General features: G+C 48.1%; 2 non-coding genes and 7 pseudogenes across 2 annotated transcripts; all 9 read left to right on the top strand.

The window, feature by feature from the left end:
- The first annotated feature begins 19 nt into the window (after window positions 1-19).
- Window positions 20-139, top strand: LOC141269000 (5S ribosomal RNA; annotated as a pseudogene).
- A 941-nt stretch (window positions 140-1,080) lies between these two features.
- LOC141267543 (5S ribosomal RNA) lies at window positions 1,081-1,199 on the top strand (annotated as a pseudogene).
- A 621-nt stretch (window positions 1,200-1,820) lies between these two features.
- Window positions 1,821-1,940, top strand: LOC141268592 (5S ribosomal RNA; annotated as a pseudogene).
- Window positions 1,941-9,589: 7,649 nt separating this feature from the next.
- LOC141268298 (5S ribosomal RNA) lies at window positions 9,590-9,709 on the top strand (annotated as a pseudogene).
- A 1,664-nt stretch (window positions 9,710-11,373) lies between these two features.
- Window positions 11,374-11,493, top strand: LOC141267930 (5S ribosomal RNA; annotated as a pseudogene).
- Window positions 11,494-12,434: 941 nt separating this feature from the next.
- Window positions 12,435-12,553, top strand: LOC141269320 (5S ribosomal RNA; annotated as a pseudogene).
- A 6,669-nt stretch (window positions 12,554-19,222) lies between these two features.
- On the top strand, window positions 19,223-19,342 carry LOC141269589 (5S ribosomal RNA; annotated as a pseudogene).
- Window positions 19,343-20,276: 934 nt separating this feature from the next.
- LOC141266742 (5S ribosomal RNA) lies at window positions 20,277-20,395 on the top strand. Its single transcript, XR_012320768.1, has one exon. It is a non-coding gene; the product is annotated as a 5S ribosomal RNA (ribosomal RNA).
- A 606-nt stretch (window positions 20,396-21,001) lies between these two features.
- On the top strand, window positions 21,002-21,121 carry LOC141267113 (5S ribosomal RNA). The gene has a single exon (XR_012321128.1). It is a non-coding gene; the product is annotated as a 5S ribosomal RNA (ribosomal RNA).
- The last annotated feature ends 1,712 nt before the right edge of the window (window positions 21,122-22,833 follow it).

The following is a 22,833-nucleotide window of genomic DNA, read 5'->3' on the forward strand; positions in this document are numbered from 1 at the left end:
GGGCGATGGCTCAAGCAGCGTCTACTGGCCATACCACCTGGGATACGCCCGATCTCGTCTGATCTCGAAAGCAAAGCAGGGCTGGGCTCGGACAGCACTTGAATGGGAGACCTCCTGGGAACACCAGGTGCTGTAGACCATTTTGATGACGTTTTGCCCTACTGCCCAGCTCGGCTAGCATGGAACGGCGCATTGCCGGACACCGACCTTAAGTAACTTAGATGATGAAAGCCCCAAGGCCTCTGAGCCAGTTGGCAGCTATGTACGCTACCCCGCCGCCTTCACGCACGCCTGACACCGAGCTCCTTGCCACGGCTAGGAGTGCTTATTGACTCCGCAGCTCGCCGTGTGGAAATGATGGCGTTAAAAGCACCCGGGGCCGTGAAGGGGCCAGGCTTTCTGCAGGTGCCCAGGGAAGGTTTTGGATGCCGGCCACCTAGCGAGGGCCAGCAGAAGTAACATGTTTCTCTGCAAAGAAGCTTGTGTAACCAAGCCAGACGGCTGACAAAGAGCTAACCTCAGTGCAAGGAAGGCAAGGAAGGTGCGGAAGGAATTGGGGAGGGGGGGGTGATTCCTGCTAGGGCCCTGAAATCATAAAACAGGCAGGAGAGTCTGACGCATGGTGACGGAGAGGTTGTAGGGGCGGATAGGGGGTGTTGTCACATGCGAGCACGTGTGCATGCTGGCTTGAGTGTGAGAGTGCGCTTCCTAGGTGTGGCGCGCTGCAGACAGTCAAAGGGATTGTTCCCTTTCATTAAAAGTTAATCCCCGGCTGCAGGCTATTAGAAAGCAACTAACCGCGCTCTGCTCACCCTACCCGGGTCTACCGGTGAGTCTCGCCTCTGCTCCCGGCCTGTGGCATTGGCCGTGAAGCTGACGTTCCGTCGACAGCGCTGCAGCCGATCAGTGAGCTCAGCGGCTCTGAGTGGGGCGTTGTGTCTACAAGATCTTTTAAGGAAGCCAGCAAAAAAATTGAAGAGAAGGGAAAGCACAAAAGGACCTGGTCTTGCTGAGCACTGGAAAGGGCAGCGGGCAGGCAGACGTCAAAGTAGAAAAGCAGCAAGTGAGAGGCTTATCTCTGCCTACGGCCACAGCACCCTGAGCACGCCTGATCTCATCTGATCTTGGAAACTAAGCAGGGTTGGGCCTGGTTAGTACTTGGATGGGAGACCATCTGGGAATACCAGGTGCTGTAGTCTTTTGCTTTTTCCTTCCTTCCACCAGCAGGGGGCACTCTCTTCTATGCCTTTTTTCCATTCCCTTTCACAAGTGCACACATTCATTCTCTTTTCTTTTTTTCATTTGCTTTCTCTCCTGCTCTATTTCATCTCTGCAAAATACCAGCATCCTTCTGATCACCGTGGGCCTCCAGCATTGTTGCTTCTTTACTTTTAATACTAGGCTCCTTTTCACCAGGACCAGCGTCTCCCGCGTGGCTGGAGGCAACCACCGGTAACCCCAAGCAGAAGACCTTTGCAGGCAACACGACCCTCCCCCATGAAGAGCAGCTCAAAGTCACTGGCAACCATCTCACCCTCTTCCTTCATTCACCCCTGGACGTCTCGCTCCACCCCCAGGTTACGGATCCAGCTTGCTCTTTCTGTCACATTACTGCGATGAAGGGTTTAGCCTGCAGCAGACCCTGCACCGAGACATTTTTGAAGACACTTGATGTGGCGGGTGAATCACTGATAAACAAACCACACCTGTAGGGACGGCACAGCCTTTGCATGGACCCTTCGGAGCCCGCCCCGTCACGGCCAGATTGCTCGCCACCAAGCGATCCTGAGAAAGGCTGGCCGGGCGAAGGATCGAGCAGCGTCTACTGGCCATACCACCTTGGATACGCCCGATCTCGTCTGATCTCGGAAACAAAGCAGGGCTGGGCACGCACAGTACTTTGATGGGAGACCTCCTGGGAACACCGGGTGCTGTAGACCATTTTGATGACGTTTTTACCTACTGCCCAGCTCGGCTAGCATGGAACGGCGCCTTGCCAGACACCGACCTTAAGTAACTTAGATGATGGAAGCTCCAAGGCCTCTGAGCCAGTTGGCAGCTAAGTACGCTACCCCGCCGCCTTCACGCAGGCCTGACACCGAGCTCCTTGCCACGGCTAGGAGTGCTTATTGATTCCACAGCTCGCCGTGTGGAAATGATGGCGTTAAAAGCACCCGGGGCCGTGAAGGGGCCAAGCTTTCAACAGGTGACCAGGGAAGGCTTTGGATGCCGGCCGCCTAGCGAGGGCCAGCAGAAGTAACATGTTTCTCTGCATAGAAGCTTGTGTAACCAAGCCAGACGGCTGACAAAGAGCTAACCTCAGTGCAAGGAAGGCAAGGAAGGTGCGGAAGGAATTGGGGAGGGGGGGGTGATTCCTGCTAGGGCCCTGAAATCATAAAACAGGCAGGAGAGTCTGACGCATGGTGATGGAGAGGTTGTAGGGACAGATAGGGGGTGTTGTCACGTGCGAGCACGTGTGCATGCTGGCTTGTGTGTGAGAGTGCGCTTCCTAGGTGCGGCGCGCTGCAGACAGTCAAAGGGATAGTTCCCTTTCATTAAAAGTTAATCCCCGGCTGCAGCCTATTAGAAAGCAACTAACCGCGCTCTACTCACCCTACCCGGGTCTACCGGTGAGTCTCGCCTCTGCTCCCGGCCTGTGGCATTGGCCGTGAAGCTGACGTTCCATCTACAGCGCTGCAGCCGATCAGTGAGCTCAGCGGCTCTGAGTGGGGCGTTGTGTCTACAAGACCTTTTAAGGAAGCCAGCAAAAAAATTGAAGAGAAGGGAAAGCACAAGAGGACCTGGTCTTGCTGAGCACTGGAAAGGGCAGCCGGCAGCCAGACGTCAAAGTAGAAAAGCAGCAAGTGAGAGACTTGTCTCTGCCTACGGCCACACCACCCTGAACACGCCCGATCTCATCTGATCTTGGAAGCTAAGCAGGGTTGACCCTGGTTAGTACTTGGATGGGAGACTGTAAAATAATACTCTTCCTGTATTATTTTTTTCTACTGAGGACTTCTCAAAGTATCAATATCACGATATTCTTATAAAAAAATATATCTATTTATTCTTGGATTGTCCATTAAAAAGAATCAGATTGCAGCAGGTACATACAATAATTAGTTTTAAAGTAATTGTCCATTTGTCCATAATTAGCTTAATTGTTGAGATTCACCCATCTTTCCTTGGATCCTGGCTTGTAAATCATGTCTTTGTCCAGCATGTGTCCAGGCCTACATGTCATCTGCTTCTCAGCATGAAGATTCTGTGTCTTGTGTGGTGGGCAGAGCAAGAGAGCCCCCCCTTTCTGTACCATGGGCTTTTTTAGCCAGTCGTATGGACACCTGTTCTACATATGGTAGTGAACCAAAAATACACACACAAATAGCGCATGTCAACTAGACACGATGGCTGAGGCATAGAACTCAGAAAAATGATTATCGATTAACATTCCAAATGAATTTCCATAATTAACCATTTAACATTTCCCCCTTTTTTGAGAATAAAAGGACTTTAACTGAAAAATCTCAAAAGAAGATACATTCATCAATCATTTTTTCTTTCCTTCTTCCTTGGCAATATCATTAAATTTCCATAATAATAATAACAGTAATAATAGTATCAATATCGGATTATTGTTATATAATGACATGAATTCATGTTATGGTAAGCCGTGACTAATATTCATTTAATATGTATAATTATACTTCCCTATATCTAAATTGAAGCAATCGCGGGTTCAATCGTCATCATCTGATGTCATCGGGTCGTCGTCTCGTCTTCTTCTTGGTTCTTTTATAACACAGTCTTTAGATGAAAACTCCTTTGAAATAAATTACAGCATGTAGATATTGTACAGTCCATAATTGTGTTCATTATTGTTCAGTCCATAAACTGTACTCTTTATTAGAAAGATCATGTGTGTCAGTTGATAAGAAAACAAAGTCCATGGATGAAATGTAGCTTTAATATGTGTGCAGTGTCACCTGGACTTACGTTGGATCGTCTTTGGAATCTTCCGTGTGTCCGCACTGGTCTCGTGTCACTTTTGGAACAGATGTGACGTCTTTGGTCAGTAAAGCAAGGGTTAACTTGACACTTACCTGCTTTATATAGCACCATAACCAGTACTCAGTCCTTTATATACAGGACACATATGCCAGGTATTACCTGTTCACCAGCTTTCATTGAAGCATTGCAGGTGATAAGAAACCACTGGAACGTGATGAAACTTGAACACAACACAGTACATATAGGATCATCGTCCTCTGCCGTCCTGGTGATCAGTGGTGTGAATTGTATTGTATTTAATGGACACAGTCTATTATAACACTCAGCATTCACACCTGTTACCTTCTGAGACGTCCGGATATCAGTTGCTTCTTCTTGTAACTTTTGAGAATCTCTTTGATTTATAAAAATTAAAAGTCTTTATTAAGATAGAATTCATAATTGCGATGTCTTGATTGAAGTCTTCATTCCCTAATCTGATACCAAATCTGTCAGTTTTTCCTAACCTATAATATCACAGCGTACCATAGCAATCAGTAATATCCATCTAATTATTATCAAAATATTAAAATAAATTATGTTTGGAATAATAAACAATAATAGATAATAATTCGTTATCAATCAAGTTCTCCATATGATAGAACATTTTTATGTCATAGGTGTAATTACCTTTTCCAACCCATAGGTGTCAGTGTATTTTGAAAAAACAAGTTTTTATATCTTTATTAAAGCAATAATATCAAAGAATGTATACTCCTGAACCAAAATGAATAAATATATGAATGTATGAATGAATGAATGAATAAATGAATGAATGAATTGTTGTGTTTTCTCAGAAAATGTAAACATTTTTTTCCTTAGCAATATATATTTAATGAAGCAATACTCTTGTATTAGACATTACTTTATTAAATATTAATGTGTTTTCTCAATTGAGATATTGAACTCAAATAAAATCAAATGAGAATTAAAAAATGAAAAAATAGAAAAATAAGAAGTATAAAGTAAGAATAAAATTTAAAAAATGAAAAATAAAATTAAGAGTAAAAATAAGAATAAAAATAAAATTAAGGCCTTTAAATTTTAATGGCAAATGCAGAGTAATTATATTCTCCATAAAAAATACTCTTATATCTCCATTATCTGGATGATTTCATATTTGTCATAACCTTGTACCACCAAAAAATATTAAATTATGCAACTTTGCATGTAATACCCTTCTTAATTATACCATAGTACCTTATTATTATTTCTTCTTTATTAAAATGTGTGGAAAATAAGTATTGATCAAAAGTGATTATGTAATCAGGATCAAAAACACATTTTCCCCCTTAATACCAAAAATATTATTTTATAAAATTTATGTATATATCAGAACCAAATTAAAAATAATTATTCTTCTAGAAATATTGTGCATAAATTTCATATCGATGAGTAGCATAGATTTGACTAAAGAGAGGTGTGTACCTATTTAGGTAACCATTAAAAATAATATTATAGTTATTCAAGAATATTATCATGTGGAAAATTATTCTAAATATAAATTTGCTTTGTAAACCATTTTGATGTGTGGTTGCCCTTATCCACTATTAGTTAAATCAAGAAATAATAATTATTAAAGAAATATAGAAATATATATATGTAGATAATACCTAATTATGTATTATAATTTCCTCAGAATTAAATATATTTTTGTACCTTCACATAAAGAAACATTTTTTTTTTTTCAAACATACAAACATACGAGGCCTCTGTCACATCAATCACACTTAGCAGCTGCTGATTTACTCATCTGTCACCTTCACTCTGACATTCACAGATCTGTTCAACTCAAACATTCCACATATGAAGTTTTAGATATATATATATATATTTAACCCAAAATTGTTGTATCCCAATTTATTAATGCGCATTGCCATATCAATTGAATATCTTTATATTTCTTTGAATATTCCCCAAGTACATATTATATAATATGAGAGTAAGTCACTGGAATTTCAGACACTTGAAAAAACTCTTGTCTTAGATTCTTTTTTCACTGGCTGCCCGGTCTTAAGTTACATCAGTTGAAAATAGAATGAATGGGATCCTATACTATTAGCTCAAAGTTCAAAGGCCGCAGCTGTCACACGTCATGCTGTAAAGCTACTTTAATTTGCACGAACACTTCATGCACAGAAAATATTAGCAACACAAAAGAATTAATAAGTATTACATATATATTATAGTTCAACTAGATATATTGTTATTATTTTAAAATGTTATACACATAAAATCATGCAATTTTTTCACTTCCTGTGTGAATAAAGAAATAAATCCATTTTAGAGTTCTTTGATCAAATCCTGCTTTGGAATGAAAACTCTAAGGAAATATAAGAAAATAAAATTAAATATCAAATTCATACAGAAACAGATTTATTTAAATATCTTATACATATATTGGTTGGTTCTAATGTAATTCAAAATATTGCTACTTAAATTTATATATATGAAGTTCTAATTTATTAATTAATATATATATATATATTTTATAAACGTATATGTAAATACAATTATACGCAATCTCTACTTAGACAAGTGTATATAAATATATATATATATATATATATATATATATGAACTATTAGAAACTATGTAACTACAATTTTACTGTATAAGATTATAAATAAATATTGAGACATTGTATTACATTTTGATACAACATTATAATTACAGTTTTTCCTTAGCCACTCCCTAAACCAAATCTTCTGTCTCTCTCAAATATCTCCAGGAATGCCCTATTTAGGAAAGACATTTTTCTATCCTTCAAAACCTCAGAGAACTGCCTGTTCTTCTGTCCACATTCCATGACGTCACTGTGAGTTGGTCGTCTCACCTGTCTCTGTCCATCAGTTTCAGCCATTTCCCTTTTTAGAGAATCACAGTTCTGACTGAGAATTAACTCATTCTGTGGAGAGATGGATCTTTGCACTGGCTGATATGGCTTATAACATATATGAAATCTTCTGCGTATTTGATAGAGTTCACTATGGGGATGACTCAGTCTAGGAGAGTTTGATATTGGCTTTTGGTAAGATTTTACCTTTCCTGGTTTTATAAATTTAGCTTGATTTATTTTCTTTTCACGATTCTCATGTTTTCTAACAAAATCCAGCATCTGCGCACATTCAAATAATCAATTTTTTTGTGATGCCATAACTTGGGAAACTGAATTTAGGAATTTGAATTTTTGTACAAAAGTTGTTATCATATGTTGTACTTTTCCATTTTTGATGAGAGCTTTGTACAACCGTTCAAATATGGACATGAATGTATATGTACATTCCTTCCTACCAATCCTTAGTTTCTGCAAATCTTCTATGTTGCGAAAATCCTTTGTGACACAATAAATCAAATATCTTAATCTGTCCGAATCATTTTCCCATCCATTAGGAGAGTCATTTTCACAGGGCATTAAATGTAAACGTCTGGACAATGTCACAGGAATCCATATTTTAAATAATTGATTCCTCTCCTCATTGGATAAATCAAACTTATCAGAGAAGCTCTCAAATGTCTCTGAATTTCTACAGGCATGGATTTTGACATCATATTTTGGCATGATTTTGTATAATTTCAGCAAATTTTTCCTCATTTTAATTTGGAGTTGAGCCTGGGTAATTCCAGAATTCTCTGATATTTTTAGTGGCTCTTGTACGTCCGTTCCTCCTACGTCACTCACGTCTTCTCCCACATCACCTAGTATATCGGTTTCTCGTATGTCAGTCATGTCTCCTCCCATGTCAGGTTTCTGTATGTCCGTCTCTTGGTCAGACCCAAGGTCACCTTCAGTTACAGACACGTGTCTTACTTCTTGTTCATTTTCCACATTACAGTCAGAATCAGTATCACCGTCTGACACTTCTACACTATTTTCCTGCTTAGAAATCTCTAACACAAGACTATGAAAAAAATCTACCAAATGTAGAATATTTCTCAATTTCTGTTTGTCTCTATTTACCAATTTAGAAGTTAACTGTAAATTCTGCAATTCACATTCTTTGTATAAACTGAGCCACAAAACTTCTATGTCATCTCCTACATTAACTTTGAAATTAATATTACTTTGTTTAGCAAAAGAAGAAATTATATCCATATTTTGCTTACCTTAAGATTCCTTGGCTTCTCTTTATCAGCACGTCCTGTCTTCAGTTCGTCTGCTTCTTTTCCTGTGTGATTCTGTTCCTTGTTAGTACCTCTGCTTCCTGTCTTTCCTCAGTCTGTAGGTCCTTTCTGCTTCTCGTGACAAACTAGTGAATTTACTGACACGTGAACAACAGCTGTTCAGCTCGTCAGGACTCCCCCCTTGTTCACGGAAGAAATTCATTTACTTAATTTAAAAAACAAAAAAACAGGACTGGCTGGCTCACCATTGTAAAATAATACTCTTCCTGTATTATTTTTTTCTACTGAGGACTTCTCAAAGTATCAATATCATGATATTTTTATAAAAAAATGTATCTATTTATTCTTGGATTGTCCATTAAAAAGAATCAGATTGCAGCAGGTACATACAATAATTAGTTATAAAGTAATTGTCCATTTGTCCATAGTTAGCTTAATTGTTGAGATTCACCCATCTTTCCTTGGATCCTTGCTGGTAAATCATGTCTTTGTCCAGCATGTGTCCAGGCCTACATGTCATCTGCTTCTCAGCATAAAGATACTGTGTCTTGTGGGGTGGGCAGAGCAAGAGAGCCCCCCCTTTCTGTACCATGGGCTTTTATAGCCAGTCGTATGGACACCTGTTCTACATATGGTAGTGAACCAAAAATACACACACAAATCGCGCATGTCAACTAGACACGATGGCTGAGGCATAGAACTCAGAAAAATGATTATCGATTAACATTCCAAATGAATTTCCATAATTAACCATTTAACAGACACCACCTGGGAATACCAGGTGCTGTAGGCTTTTGCTTTTTTCTTCCTTCCACCAGCAGGGGGCACTCTCTTCTATGCTTTTTTTCCATTCCCTTTCACAAGTGCACACATTCATTCTCTTTTCTTTTTTTCATTTGCTTTCTCTCTTGCGCTATTTCATCTCTGCAAAATACCAGCATCCTTCTGATCACCGTGGGCCTCCAGCATTGTTGCTTATTTACTTTTAATACTAGGCTCCTTTTCACCAGGACCAGCGTCTCCCGGGTGGCTGGAGGCAACAACCGGTAACACCAAGCAGAAGACCTTTGCAGGCAACACGACCCTCCCCCATGAAGAGCAGCTCAAAGTCACTGGCAACCATCTCACCCTCTTCCTTCATTCACCCCTGGACGTCTCGCTCCGCCCCCAAGTTACGGGTCCAGCTTGCTCTTTATGTCACATTACCGCGATGAAGGGTTTAGCCTGCAGGAGACCCTGCGCCGAGCCATTTTTGAAGACACCTGATGCGGCGGGTGAATCACTGCTAAACAAACCACACCTGTAGGGACGGCACAGCCTTTGCATGGACCCTTCGGAGCCCACCCCGTCACGGCCAGATTGCTCGCCATCAAGCGATCCTGAGAAAGGCTGGCCGGGCGATGTATTGAGCAGCGTCTACTGGCCATACCACCTTGGATACACCTGATCTCGTCTGATCTCAGAAGCAAAGCAGGGCTGGGCTTGGACAGTACTTGAATGGGAGACCTTCTGGGAACACCAGCTGCTGAAGACCATTTTGATGACGTTTTGCCCTACTGCCCAGCTCGGCTAGCATGGAACGGCGCCTTGCCGGACACCGACCTTAAGTAACTTAGATGATGGAAGCCCCAAGGCCTCTGAGCCAGTTGGCAGCTAAGTACGCTACCCCGCCGCCTTCACGCAGGACTGACACCGAGCTCCTTGCCACGGCTAGGAGTGCTTATTGACTCCGCAGCTCGCCGTGTGGAAATGATGGCGTTAAAAGCACCCGGGGCCGTGAAGGGGCCAGGCTTTCAGCAGGTGCCCAGGGAAGGTTTTGGATGCCGGCCGCCTAGCGAGGGCCAGCAGAAGTAACATGTTTCTCTGCAAAGAAGCTTGTGTAACCAAGCCAGACGGCTGACAAAGAGCTAACCTCAGGGCAAGGAAGGTGTGGAAGGAATTGGGGAGGGGGGGGGGGTGATTCCTGCTAGGGCCCTGAAATCATAAAACAGGCAGGAGAGTCTGACGCATTGTGACATAGAGGTTGTAGGGGCAGATAGGGGGTGTTGTCACGTGCGAGCACGTGTGCATGCTGGCTTGTGTGTGAGAGTGCGCTTCCTAGGTGTGGCGCGCTGCAGACAGTCAAAGGGATTGTTCCCTTTCATTAAAAGTTAATCCCCGGCTGCAGGCTATTAGAAAGCAACTAACCGCGCTCTACTCACCCTACCCGGGTCTACCGATGCGTCTCGCCTATGCTCCCGGCCTGTGGCATTGGACGTGAAGCTGACGTTCCGTCGACAGCGCTGCAGCCGATCAGTGAGCTCAGCGGCTCTGAGTGGGGCCTTCTGTCTACAAGACCTTTTAAGGAAGCCAGCAAAAAAATTGAAGAGAAGGGAAGGCACAAGAAGACCTGGTCTTGCTGAGCACTGGAAAGGGCAGCCGGCAGCCAGACTTCAAAGTAGAAATGCAGGAAGTGAGAGGCTTGTCTCTGCCTACGGCCACACCACCCTGAATACGCTCGATCTCATCTGATCTTTGAAGCTAAGCAGGGTTGTACTTGGATGGGAGACCACCTGGGAATACCAGGTGCTGTAGGCTTTTGCTTTTTCCTTCCTTCCACCAGCAGGGGGCACTCTATTCTGTGCCTTTTTTCCAATTCCCTTTCACAAGTGCACACATTCATTCTCTTTTCTTTTTTTCATTTGCTTTCTCTCTTGCGCTATTTCATCTCTGCAAAATGCCAGCATCCTTCTGATCACCGTGGGCCTCCAGCATTGTTGCTTATTTACTTTTAATACTAGGCTCCTTTTCACAAGGACCAGCGTCTCCCGGGTGGCTGGAGGCAACAAACGGTAGCCCCAAGCAGAAGACTTTTGCAGGCAACACGACCCTCCCACTGAAGAGCAGCTCAAAGTCACTGGCAACCATCTCACCCTCTTCCTTCATTCACCCCTGGACGTCTCGCTCCGCCACCAAGTTACGGGTCCAGCTTGCTCTTTCTGTCACATTACAGCGATGAAGGGTTTAGCCTGCAGGAGACCCTGCGCTGAGACATTTTTGAAGACACCTGATGCGGCGGGTGAATCACTGCTAAACAAACCACACCTGTAGGGACGGCACAGCCTTTGCATGGACCCTTCGGAGCCCGCCCCGTCACGGCCAGATTGCTCGCCACCAAGCGATCCTGAGAAAGGCTGGCCGGGCGTTGGATCAAGCATCGTCTACTGGCCATACCACCTTGGATACGCCTGATCTCGTCTGATCTCAGAAGCAAAGCAGGGCTGGGCTTGGACAGTACTTGAATGGGAGACCTTCTGGGAACACCAGCTGCTGTAGACTATTTTGATGACGTTTTGCCCTACTGCCCAGCTCGGCTAGCATGGAACGGCGCCTTGCCGGACACCGACCTTAAGTAACTTAGATGATGGAAGCCCCAAGGCCTCTGAGCCAGTTGGCAGCTAAGTACGCTACCCCGCCGCCTTCACGCAGGACTGACACCGAGCTCCTTTCCACGGCTAGGAGTGCTTATTGACTCCGCAGCTCGCCGTGTGGAAATGATGGCGTTAAAAGCACCCGGGGCCGTGAAGGGGCCAGGCTTTCAGCAGGTGCCCAGGGAAGGTTTTGGATGCCGGCCGCCTAGCGAGGGCCAGCAGAAGTAACATGTTTCTCTGCAAAGAAGCTTGTGTAACCAAGCCAGACGGCTGACAAAGAGCTAACCTCAGGGCAAGGAAGGCAAGGAAGGTGTGGAAGAAATTGGGGAGGGGGGGGTGATTCCTGCTAGGGCCCTGAAATCATAAAACAGGCAGGAGAGTCTGATGCATGGTAACGGAGAGGTTGTAGGGGCAGATAGGGGGTGTTGTCACGTGCGAGCACGTGTGCATGCTGGCTTGTGTGTGAGAGTGCGCTTCCTAGGTGTGGCGCGCTGCAGACAGTCAAAGGGATTGTTCCCTTTCATTAAAAGTTAATCCCCGGCTGCAGGCTATTAGAAAGCAACTAACCGCACTCTACTCACCCTACCCGGGTCTACCGGTGAGTCTCGCCTCTGCTCCCGGCCTGTGGCATTGGCCGTGAAGCTGACGCTCCGTCGACAGCGCTGCAGCCGATCAGTGAGCTCAGCGGCTCTGAGTGGGGCGTTGTGTCTACAAGACCTTTTAAGGAAGCCAGCAAAAAAATTGAAGAGAAGGGAAAGCACAAAAGGACCTGGTCTTGCTGAGCACTGGAAAGGGCAGCCGGCAGCCAGACGTCAAAGTAGAAAAGCAGCAAGTGAGAGGTTTGTCTCTGCCTACGGCCACACCACCCTGAACATGCTTGCTCTCATCTGATTTTGGAAGCTAAGCAGGGTCAGGCCTGGTTAGTACATGGATGGGAGACCGCTTGGGAATGCCAGGTGCTGTAGGCTTTTGCTTTTTCCTTCCTTCCACCAGCAGGGGGCACTCTTTTCTATGCCTTTTTTCCATTCCCTTTCACAAGTGCACACATTCATTCTCTTTTCTTTTTTTCATTTGCTTTCTCTCTTGCACTATTTCATCTCTGCAAAATACCAGCATCCTTCTGATCACCGTGGGCCTCCAACATTGTTGCTTATTTACTTTTAATACTAGGCTCCTTTTCACCAGGACCAGCGTCTCCCGTGTGGCTGGAGGCAACCACCGGTAACCCCAAGCAGAAGACCTTTGCAGGCAACACGACCCTCCCCCCTGAAGAGCAGCTCAAAGTCACTGGCAACCATCTCACCCTCTTCCTTCATTCACCCCTGGATGTCTCGCTCCGCCCCCAAGTTACGGGTCCAGCTTGCTCTTTCTGTCACATTACCATGATGAAGGGTTTAGCCTGCAGGAGACCCTGCGCCGAGACATTTTTGAAGACACCTGATGCGGCGGGTGAATCACTGCTAAACAAACCACACCTGTAGGGACGGCACAGACTTTGCATGGACCCTTCGGAGCCCGCCCCATCACGGCCAGATTGCTCGCTTTTATGCACACGCCCGGACTGACTGGCGTGTGCCGGAGTAGTGGTTCCACTGGACCATGAACCGGAGAGTGCCTGGAGGGGCGTGACTAAGTATCTGGCCGATCCGACCAAGGTGGCACGACGGCATACGACGCCAGTGCACCAAGGAGAAACCGGGCAGAGGGACCAGGTGCTACTCCAGGTCAAACTCCGGACACGGGGGTTGACCCACACAGGGATTACTGGAACAGGCAGGTTAGGCTGGCACAGACTGGTGAATATAAGCGAACACGGAAGGTATGCAGACGGGTGGATACAGGCGAGTATGCAGGCGGGGAGGTACTGGCCGAAAGGACGGGCTGGAGCACAGAGAGGACAAGACTCAGTACAGACTGGGTCACAGAAACAGAACCGCAGATGCGGTAGCCAAACACAGCAGAGAGGGAATGCCCGAAGCGGAGGCAAGAGCAGAGCAGGATGGGACTGCCGGAGCAGCAAGCGCAAGCAGAGCAGGACAGGACTGCCGGAGCAGCGAGCAGATGCAGAGCAGGACGGGACTGCCGGAGCAGCGAGCAGAAGCAGAGCAGGACAGGACTGCCGGAGCAGCGAGGAGATGCAGAGCAGAAACCGCAGGAGCGGCAAGCTAGGCAAGAGCAGAGTGGAAACCGCAAGAGCGGCAAGCTAAGCAGGAACAGTGCGGAAACCGCAGAGCGGTAAACAAGGCAGGAGCAGAGCGGAAACCGCAGAGCGGTAAACAAGGCAGGAGCAGAGCGGAAACCGCAGAGCGGTAAACAAGGCAGGAGCAGAGCGGAAACCGCAGAGCGGCTAAGTAGGCAGGAGCAGAGCGGAAACCGCAGAGCGGCAAACAAGGCAGGAGCAGAGCGGCAAACAAGGCAGGAGCAGAGCAGAAACCGCAGGAGCGGCAAGCAAGGCAAGAGCAGGGCAGAAACCGCAAGAGAGGCAAGCTAAGCAGGAGCAGAGCGGAAACCGCAGAGCGGTAAACAAGGCAGGAGCAGAGCGGAAACCGCAGAGCGGTAAACAATGCAGGAGCAGAGCGGAAACCGCAGAGCGGTAAACAAGGCAGGAGCAGAGCGGAAACCGCAGAGCGGCTAAGTAGGCAGGAGCAGAGTGGATACCGCAGAGCGGCAAACAAAGCAGAGCAGGGGGGACAGGGCTCTGTTCACACGGAACAGACAGGAAGAGAAAGGCAGAGCCAGATACCCACAGGGTACTTGCAGTGAAGTAGCGAGTGGACCACAAACTCACAAACGGGAGTACAGAGAGAACAAGAAGGAGTTAGGTACGAGTTCAGACTCTGCAGAAAAAGGAAGGGAACGGACATAGAGGCAAAACAGGTAAAGGATAGGAGAGAGTTCAGACTGGAACTGAGTGTACGGAGGAGACCGACACTGCAGCGGGATACAGGAGCGGGTCTGGGAATACGGCCCCCAGAGAGGCGGGACGAACAGGCAAGGAGCGTGTTCAGACAGGACAGACAAGATAAAGGAGCGGGTCTAGGTAATCGGCCCCTAGAAGGCGGGAGGAACAGGCTAGGAGCGTGTTCAGACAGGACTGGAAATACAGCCTCCAGGAGAGGCAGCAGGCAAGAGTACACAGACAGGACTCAGTTCAGACACGGGAACTGATACCGCAAGGCAGGAGACATAGACAGGACTCAGTTCAGACACGGGAACTGATACCGCAAGGCAGGAGACAAAGACAGGACTCAGTTCAGACACGGGAACTGATACCGCAAGGCAGGAGACATAGACAGGACTCAGTTCAGACACGGGAACTGATACCGCAAGGCAGGAGACAAAGAACGGGACCTGGCACCTTCAGAGTGCAAGCACACACTGAATGAAACACTATGCTCAGGCAGGGATAGATGGGAGCAGCTGAGCTATATACCAGGTGACAAACAGCAATAGGCTGAGGACGCACAAGGGGTGTGACCCACAGCAGGTACAAAAAGCAGGAAGTGATCGGGCGCCGCCCTTAAGCAGCAGAAACAGACACAAACAGACAGCATGGAGGGAAGCCAGAGAGACATTCTGGACAGGAGATCAAGTGCACGCTCTTGCACAGTGGGAGATGGACCACTATGCAAGGACGCCGCCAGGTATGTTACAGTACCCCCCCCCTTACGCCCCCTCTTCATCAGGCCTGCCAGAATCTCCCGCAGGGAATTTGAGGGCCAATTCTTCCCTTCGAAGAGATCACTTCCACTGTCCACCAGAAAAACTGGTCTCCTCTGGGTAGCTAGGATGCTACCTCCCATCCAGCCACCCTTAGCAACAGACGAAATGGGTGGAGTACCAGGAACAGCACACAAGGAAGTCTCACTCCACATACTTTCAGGTGGCATCCCAGAGGGTACAGGAGACAACTGGAAGTCCTCCACCGGGTTGGAGGGGGACAGAGACTTGGGGGTAATCTCTGCTTCGAGGTACATCTTGTCAAGCTCACAGGAAGAAATAGACGGGTTATCAGGTACAGGATGAGGAAAAGTCACTGCCTCTTTGTTATCTGGTGGTACCCCGGAGGATTCAGGAAACAACTGGAGGTCCTCCGCCGGGTCAGAAGAGTGCAGAGGCTCAGAGAAAACATCTGCTTCAGAGTACACAAGGTCGGACTCACTGGACGAAGCAGGCGAGGTATCGGGTACCGAGTATAGGAAAGTCTCTGTCCATTCACCACCAGGTGGCACCCCGAAGGGTTCTGGAGACAACTGGCGGTCCTCCGCCTGGTCAGAGGGGTGTAGAGACTCACGTGTAACCTCTGCTTCAGAGTACACTAGGTCGGACTCACTGGACGAAGCAAGCGAGGTATCAGGTACAGAGTATAGGAGAGTCTCTGTCCTTTCGCTACCAGGTAGCACCCCGAAGGGTTCAGGAGACAACTGGAGGTCCTCCGCCTGGTCGGAGGGGTGTAGAGACTCGGGGGTAACTACCACTTTGGGGTACCCATTGTCAGGCTCACAGGACGAAGCGGACAAAGTATCGAGTACCCGGTGTAGAGAAGTCTCTCTCCATTTGTCATCGAGTGGTATCCCGGAGGATTCAGGAGGCAACAGGGGGTCCTCCACCAGGTAGTAGAGGTGCACAGACTCTGAGGTAACCACAGCTTTGGAGCATCCTTGGACATGCACACCGGTTAAAGAGAAAGAAGCATCTGATGCCGGGTGCAGGAAGTTCTCCTGTGTGGAGTCTGGATGGGCAGAAGTCTCTTCGGGCAGGAGAACTAGTGCACTACCCACACACATTACCCGTTGGGGCTTCTCCGGGATACAGGGAGATGAAGCTTCAGTAGGGACTTCAAGGTTGGGGTCAGGAGGTCTCAGGGAGGACAGACCCTGGCGTGACGGCTTGCCTCTACGTCTAGCACGTCTGGACTGCCTCTTGAGGTTGCGAGAAGTATTCCGGAAAGCGTAGTCACCCTGTGAGGATTCTGGGTGGGCAGTAGTCTCATTGGGCTGGAGGACTATTGCGCTACCCACACACATTACCCGTCGGGGCTGCTCCGGGATATTGGGAAGTGAAGCTTCAGCAGGGGCTTCAGGGTTAGGGTCCTCGAAGACCACACGAAAGGCCACCAGGAAGGCCTGCAGGTCAAGGACGACAGGATCCCATGCTTCCCATAGGGGGGTGACCCATTTCAAGGCATCACATGCTAGGTAGTTAATCATAAAGGCCACTTTAGCCCAATCGGAAGGAAAATAGAGAGGGTAGGCCTTAAATTGTAGCATGCATTGGTCCACAAATGCACGACACTGTCTTGGATCCCCATAGTAACGTGGTGGATCCGCAGGAACGAGAGCTGATAGATCCATCTGGACGGTGCGTAATTCGCCTGGAACTCAGCTAAGGGAAAAAAAAATTTATCTATTTATTTTTAATGCATATATTCACAAGAAAACGTCTCAGAGAGCGAAGGCCGTGGGGCTCAACGGGAACCATGGCCTGAGCATGCTGTTATGCACACGCCCGGACTGACTGGCGTGTGCGGGAGTAGTGGTTCCACTGGACCATGAACCGGAGAGTGCCTGGAGGGGCGTGACTAAGTATCTGGCCGATCCGACCAAGGTGGCACGACGGCATACGACGCCAGTGCACCAAGGAGAAACCGGGCAGAGGGACCAGGTGCTACTCCAGGTCAAACTCCGGACACGGGGGTTGACCCACACAGGGATTACTGGAACAGGCAGGTTAGGCTGGCACAGACTGGTGGATATAAGCGAACACGGCAGGTATGCAGACGGGTGGATACAGGCGAGTATGCAGGCGGGGAGGTACTGGCCGAAAGGACGGGCTGGAGCACAGAGAGGACAAGACCCAGTACAGACTGGGTCACAGAAACAGAACCGCAGATGCGGTAGCCAAACACAGCAGAGAGGGAATGCCCGAAGCGGTGGGCAAGAGCAGAGCAGGACGGTACTGCCGAAGCAGCGAGCGCAAGCAGAGCAGGACAGGACTGCCGGAGCAGCGAGCAGATGCAGAGCAGGACGGGACTGCCGGAGCAGCGAGCAGAAGCAGAGCAGGACAGGACTGCCGGAGCAGCGAGCAGATGCAGAGCAGAAACCGCAGGAGCGGCAAGCAAGGCAAGAGCAGAGTGGAAACCGCAAGAGCGGCAAGCTAAGCAGGAGCAGAGCGGAAAACGCAGAGCGGTAAACAAGGCAGGAGCAGAGCGGAAACCGCAGAGCGGTAAACAAGGCAGGAGCAGAGCGGAAACCGCAGAGCGGTAAACAAGGCAGGAGCAGAGAGGAAACCGCACAGCGGCTAAGTAGGCAGGAGCAGAGCGGAAACCGCAGAGCGGCAAACAAGGCAGGAGCAGAGCGGAAAACGCAGAGCGGCAAACAAGGCAGGAGCAGAGCAGAAACCGCAGGAGCGGCAAGCAAGGCAAGAGCAGGGCAGAAACCGCAAGAGCGGCAAGCTAAGCAGGAGCAGAGCGGAAACCGCAGAGCGGTAAACAAGGCAGGAGCAGAGCAGAAACCGCAGGAGCGGCAAGCTAAGCAGGAGCAGAGCGGAAACCGCAGAGCGGTAAACAAGGCAGGAGCAGAGCGGAAACCGCAGAGCGGCAAACAAAGCAGAGCAGGGGGGACAGGGCTCTGTTCACACGGAACAGACAGGAAGAGAAAGGCAGAGCCAGATACCCACAGGGTACTTGCAGTGAAGTAGCGAGTGGACCACAAACTCACAAACGGGAGTACAGAGACAACAAGCAGGAGTTAGGTACGAGTTCAGACTCTGCAGAAAAAGGAAGGGAACGGACATAGAGGCAAAACAGGTAAAGGATAGGAGAGAGTTCAGACTGGAACTGAGTGTACGGAGGAGACCGACACTGCAGCGGGATACAGGAGCGGGTCTGGGAATACGGCCCCCAGAGAGGCGGGACGAACAGGCAAGGAGCGTGTTCAGACAGGACAGACAAGATACAGGAGCGGGTCTAGGTAATCGGCCACTAGAAGGCGGGAGGAACAGGCTAGGAGCGTGTTCAGACAGGACTGGAAATACAGCCTCCAGGAGAGGCAGCAGGCAAGAGTACACAGACAGGACTCAGTTCAGACACGGGAACTGATCCCGCAAGGCAGGAGACATAGACAGGACTCAGTTCAGACACGGGAACTGATACCGCAAGGCAGGAGACAAAGACAGGACTCAGTTCAGACACGGGAACTGATACCGCAAGGCAGGAGACATAGACAGGACTCAGTTCAGACACGGGAACTGATACCGCAAGGCAGGAGACAAAGAACGGGACCTGGCACCTTCAAAGTGCAAGCACACACTGAATGAAACACTATGCTCAGGCAGGGATAGATGGGAGCAGCTGAGCTATATACCAGGTGACAGACAGCAATAGGCTGAGGACGCACAAGGGGTGTGACCCACAGCAGGTACAAAAAGCAGGAAGTGATCGAGCGCCGCCATTAAGCAGCAGAAACAGACACAAACAGACAGCATGGAGGGAAGCCAGAGAGACATTCTGGACAGGAGATCAAGTGCGCGCTCTTGCACAGTGGGAGATGGACCACTATGCAAGGACGCCGCCAGGTATGTTACACTCGCCACCAAGCGATCCTGAGAAAGCCTGGCCGGGCGATGGATCAAGCAGTGTCTACTGGCTATACCACCTTGGATACGCCCGATCTCGTCTGATCTAGAAAGCAAAGTAGGGCTGGGCTCGGACAGTACTTGGATGGGAAACCTCCTGGGAGCACCGGGTGCTGTAGACCATTTTGATGATGTTTTGCCCTACTGCCCAGCTCGGCTAGCATGGAACGGCGCTTTGCCGGACACCGACCTTAAGAAACTTAGATGATGGAAGCCCCAAGGCCTCTGAGCCAGTTGGCAGCTAAGTACGCTATCCCGCCGCCTTCACGCAGGCCTGACACCGAGCTCCTTGCCACGGCTAGGAGTGCTTATTGACTCCGCAGCTCGCCGTGTGGAAATGATGACGTTAAAAGCACACGGGGCCGTGAAGGGGCCAGGCTTTCAGCAGGTGCCCAGGGAAGGATTTGGATGCTGGCCGCCTAGCGAGGGCCAGCAGAAGTAACATGTTTCTCTGCAAAGAAGCTTGTGTAACCAAGCCAGACAGCTGACAAAGAGCTAACCTCAGTGCAAGGAAGGTGCGGAAGGAATTGGGGAGGGGGGGGGGTGATTCCTGCTAGGGCCCTGAAATCATAAAACAGGCAGGAGAGTCTGACGCATGGTGACCGAGAGGTTGTAGAGGCAGATAGGGGGTGTTGTCACGTGCGAGCATGTGTGCATGCTGGCTTGTGTGTGAGAGTGCGCTTCCTAGGTGTGGCGCGCTGCAGACAGTCAAAGGGATTGTTCCCTTTCATTAAAAGTTAATCCCCGGCTGCAGGCTATTAGAATGCAACTAACCACGCTCTACTCAACCCTACCCGGGTCTACCGGTGAGTCTCGCCTCTGCTCCCGGCCTGTAGCATTGGCCGTGAAGCTGACGTTCCGTCGACAGCACTGCAGCCGATCAGTGAGCTCAGCGGCTCTGAGTGGGGCGTTGTGTCTACAAGACCTTTTAAGGAAGCCAGCAAAAAATTGAAGAGAAGGGAAAGCACAAAAGGACCTGGTCTTGCTGAGCACTGGAAAGGGCAGCCGGCAGCCAGACGTCAAAGTAGAAAAGCAGCAAGTGAGAGACCTGTCTCTGCCTATGGCCACACCACTCTGAACATGCCCGATCTTGTCTGATCTCAGAAGCTAAGCAGGGTTGGGCCTGGTTAGTACTTGGATGGGAGACCACCTGGGAATACCAGGTGCTGTAGGCTTTTGCTTTTTCCTTCCTTCCACCAGCAGGGGGCACTCTCTTCTATGTCTTTTTTCCATTCCCTTTCACAAGTGCACACATTCAGTCTCTTTTCTTTTTTTAATTTGCTTTCTCTCTTGCGCTATTTCATCTCTGCAAAATACCAGCATCCTTCTGATCACCGTGGGCCTCCAGCATTGTTGCTTCTTTACTTTTAATACTAGGACCAGAGTCTCCCGCGTGGCTGGAGGCAACCACCGGTAACCCCAAGCAGAAGACCTTTGCAGGCAACACGACCCTCCCCTCTGAAGAGCAGCTCAAAGTCACTGGCAACCATCTCACCCTCTTCCTTCATTCACCCCTGGACGTCTCGTTCCGCCCCCAAGTTAAGTTTCCAGCTTGCTCTTTCTGTCACATTACCGCGATGAAGGGTTTAGCCTGCAGGAGACCCTGCGCCGAGACATTTTTGAAGACACCTGATGCGGCGGGTGAATCACTGCTAAACAAACCACACCTGTAGGGACGGCACAGCCTTTGCATGGACCTTTTGGAGCCCGCCCCGTCACGGCCAGATTGCTCGCCACCAAGCGATCCTGAGAAAGGCTGGCCGGGCGATGGATCGAGCAGTGTCTACTGGCCATCCCACCTTGGATACGCCTGATCTCATCTGATCTCAGAAGCAAAGCAGGGGTGGGCTTGGACAGTACTTGGATGGGAGACCTCCTGGGAACACCAGGTGCTGTAGACCATTTTGATGACGTTTTAATCATAGAATCATAGAATGGTAGAGTTGGAAGGGACCTCCTGGGTCATCTGGTCCAACCCCCTGCTCAAAGCAAGATTCACTAGATCATCTCAGACAGATGACTGTCCAGCCTCTGTTTGAAGACGTCTATTGAAGGGGAACTCACCACCTCTCGTGGCAGCCTGTTCCACTCATTAATCACCCTAACTGTCAAAAAGTTTTTTCTAATATCTAATCTGTGTCTCCTCCCATTTAGTTTCATCCCATTGCTTCTAGTCTTTCCTTGTGCAAATGAGAATAAAGATGATCCTTCTACAATGTGACAGCCCTTGACATATTTGTAGACAGCTATTAAGTCTCCTCTAAGTCTTCTTTTTTGCAAGCTAAACATTCCCAAATCCTGCAACCGTTCCTCATAGGACATGGTTTGCAGACCAGTCACCATTCTGGTCGCTCTTCTCTGAACTTGCTTCAGTTTGTCTATGTCTTTTTTAAAATGTGGTGCCCAAAACTGTACACAGTATTCCAGATGAGGTCTGACCAAAGAGGAGTAAAGACCGATAATGACTTCACGTGATCTAGACTGTATGCTTCTGTTAATACATCCCAGAATTGTATTTGCCTTTTTTGCTGCTGCATCACACTGTTGACTCATGTTCAGTCTATGATCTATTAGTATACCTAAGTCTTTTTCACATGTACTGTTGCTTAGCTCTATTCCTCCCATTCTGTATATGCTTTTTTCATTTTTATTGCCCAGATGTAGTACTTTGCATTTTTCCCTGTTAAAAACCATTCTGTTGGTTGCTGCCCACTGCTCCAGTTTATTTAGGTCTTTTTGAATCCTCTCTCTCTCTTCTCTAGTATTAGCTATCCCTCCTAGCTTTGTGTCATCAGCAAATTTAATCAGTTTACCCTCAATTCCTTCATCTAAATCAATGATAAAGATGTTGAACAATACAGGTCCCAGGACAGAGCCCTGTGGTACCCCACTTGAGACATTCATCCAGCTGGATGTGAAGCCATTTACAACCACCCTTTGAGTCCGATCACTAAGCCAGTTATGAATCCACCTAACAGTTGCCTGGTCCATTGCATACTTGGTCATTTTTTCAATAAGGATGGTGTGAGATACTTTGTCAAATGCTTTGCTGAAGTCAAGATATACTATATCTACAGCATTTCCCTGATCCACCCAGTCAGTGATTCTGTCATAGAAGGAAATTAAGTTAGTCTGACATGACTTGTTAGTTACAAATAGAGATGAGCGTTGTTCTACTCGAACTGTTCGCCAATCTCAAATTCGAGCTGTTTTGGGCGGTGTTCGAGCCGTTCGGCGAACACGAACAATTTGAGAAAAATTCGGCTGTTCGAGGTTATGTTCGATAACTGTTCGTGCACCAAAATCATAACTGGATTTTTCCTCAGTAATGATGAAAATTAATGTTAATACGCAGTTTGAGTGTACAGCGGGGTGGGGGGAGGGGCAGGGGATGGATCTCTGCAGGAACAATGAAGATCTCCATTTTTTTTCTCTTTCCCGCATTTGCAGTGGGGAGGTGCAATCTGTCAGCCTATCAGCAGCGCACACACGGAGCGAAGTGCTTTTTTTCACACAAGCAAGGGCATGTGTCATTGGCAGTGTATGTCACATGTCCTTGCCCTATAAGACCAAGCCATTTTCCCCGTCGCCACCATTTTCTCACTGCTGCAGC

The sequence above is a fragment of the Phyllobates terribilis genome, unplaced genomic scaffold, assembly GCF_046119375.1.
Source record: "Phyllobates terribilis strain yellow unplaced genomic scaffold, ASM4611937v1 Scaffold_4__5_contigs__length_816908805, whole genome shotgun sequence".
Lineage (NCBI taxonomy): Eukaryota > Metazoa > Chordata > Amphibia > Anura > Dendrobatidae > Phyllobates > Phyllobates terribilis.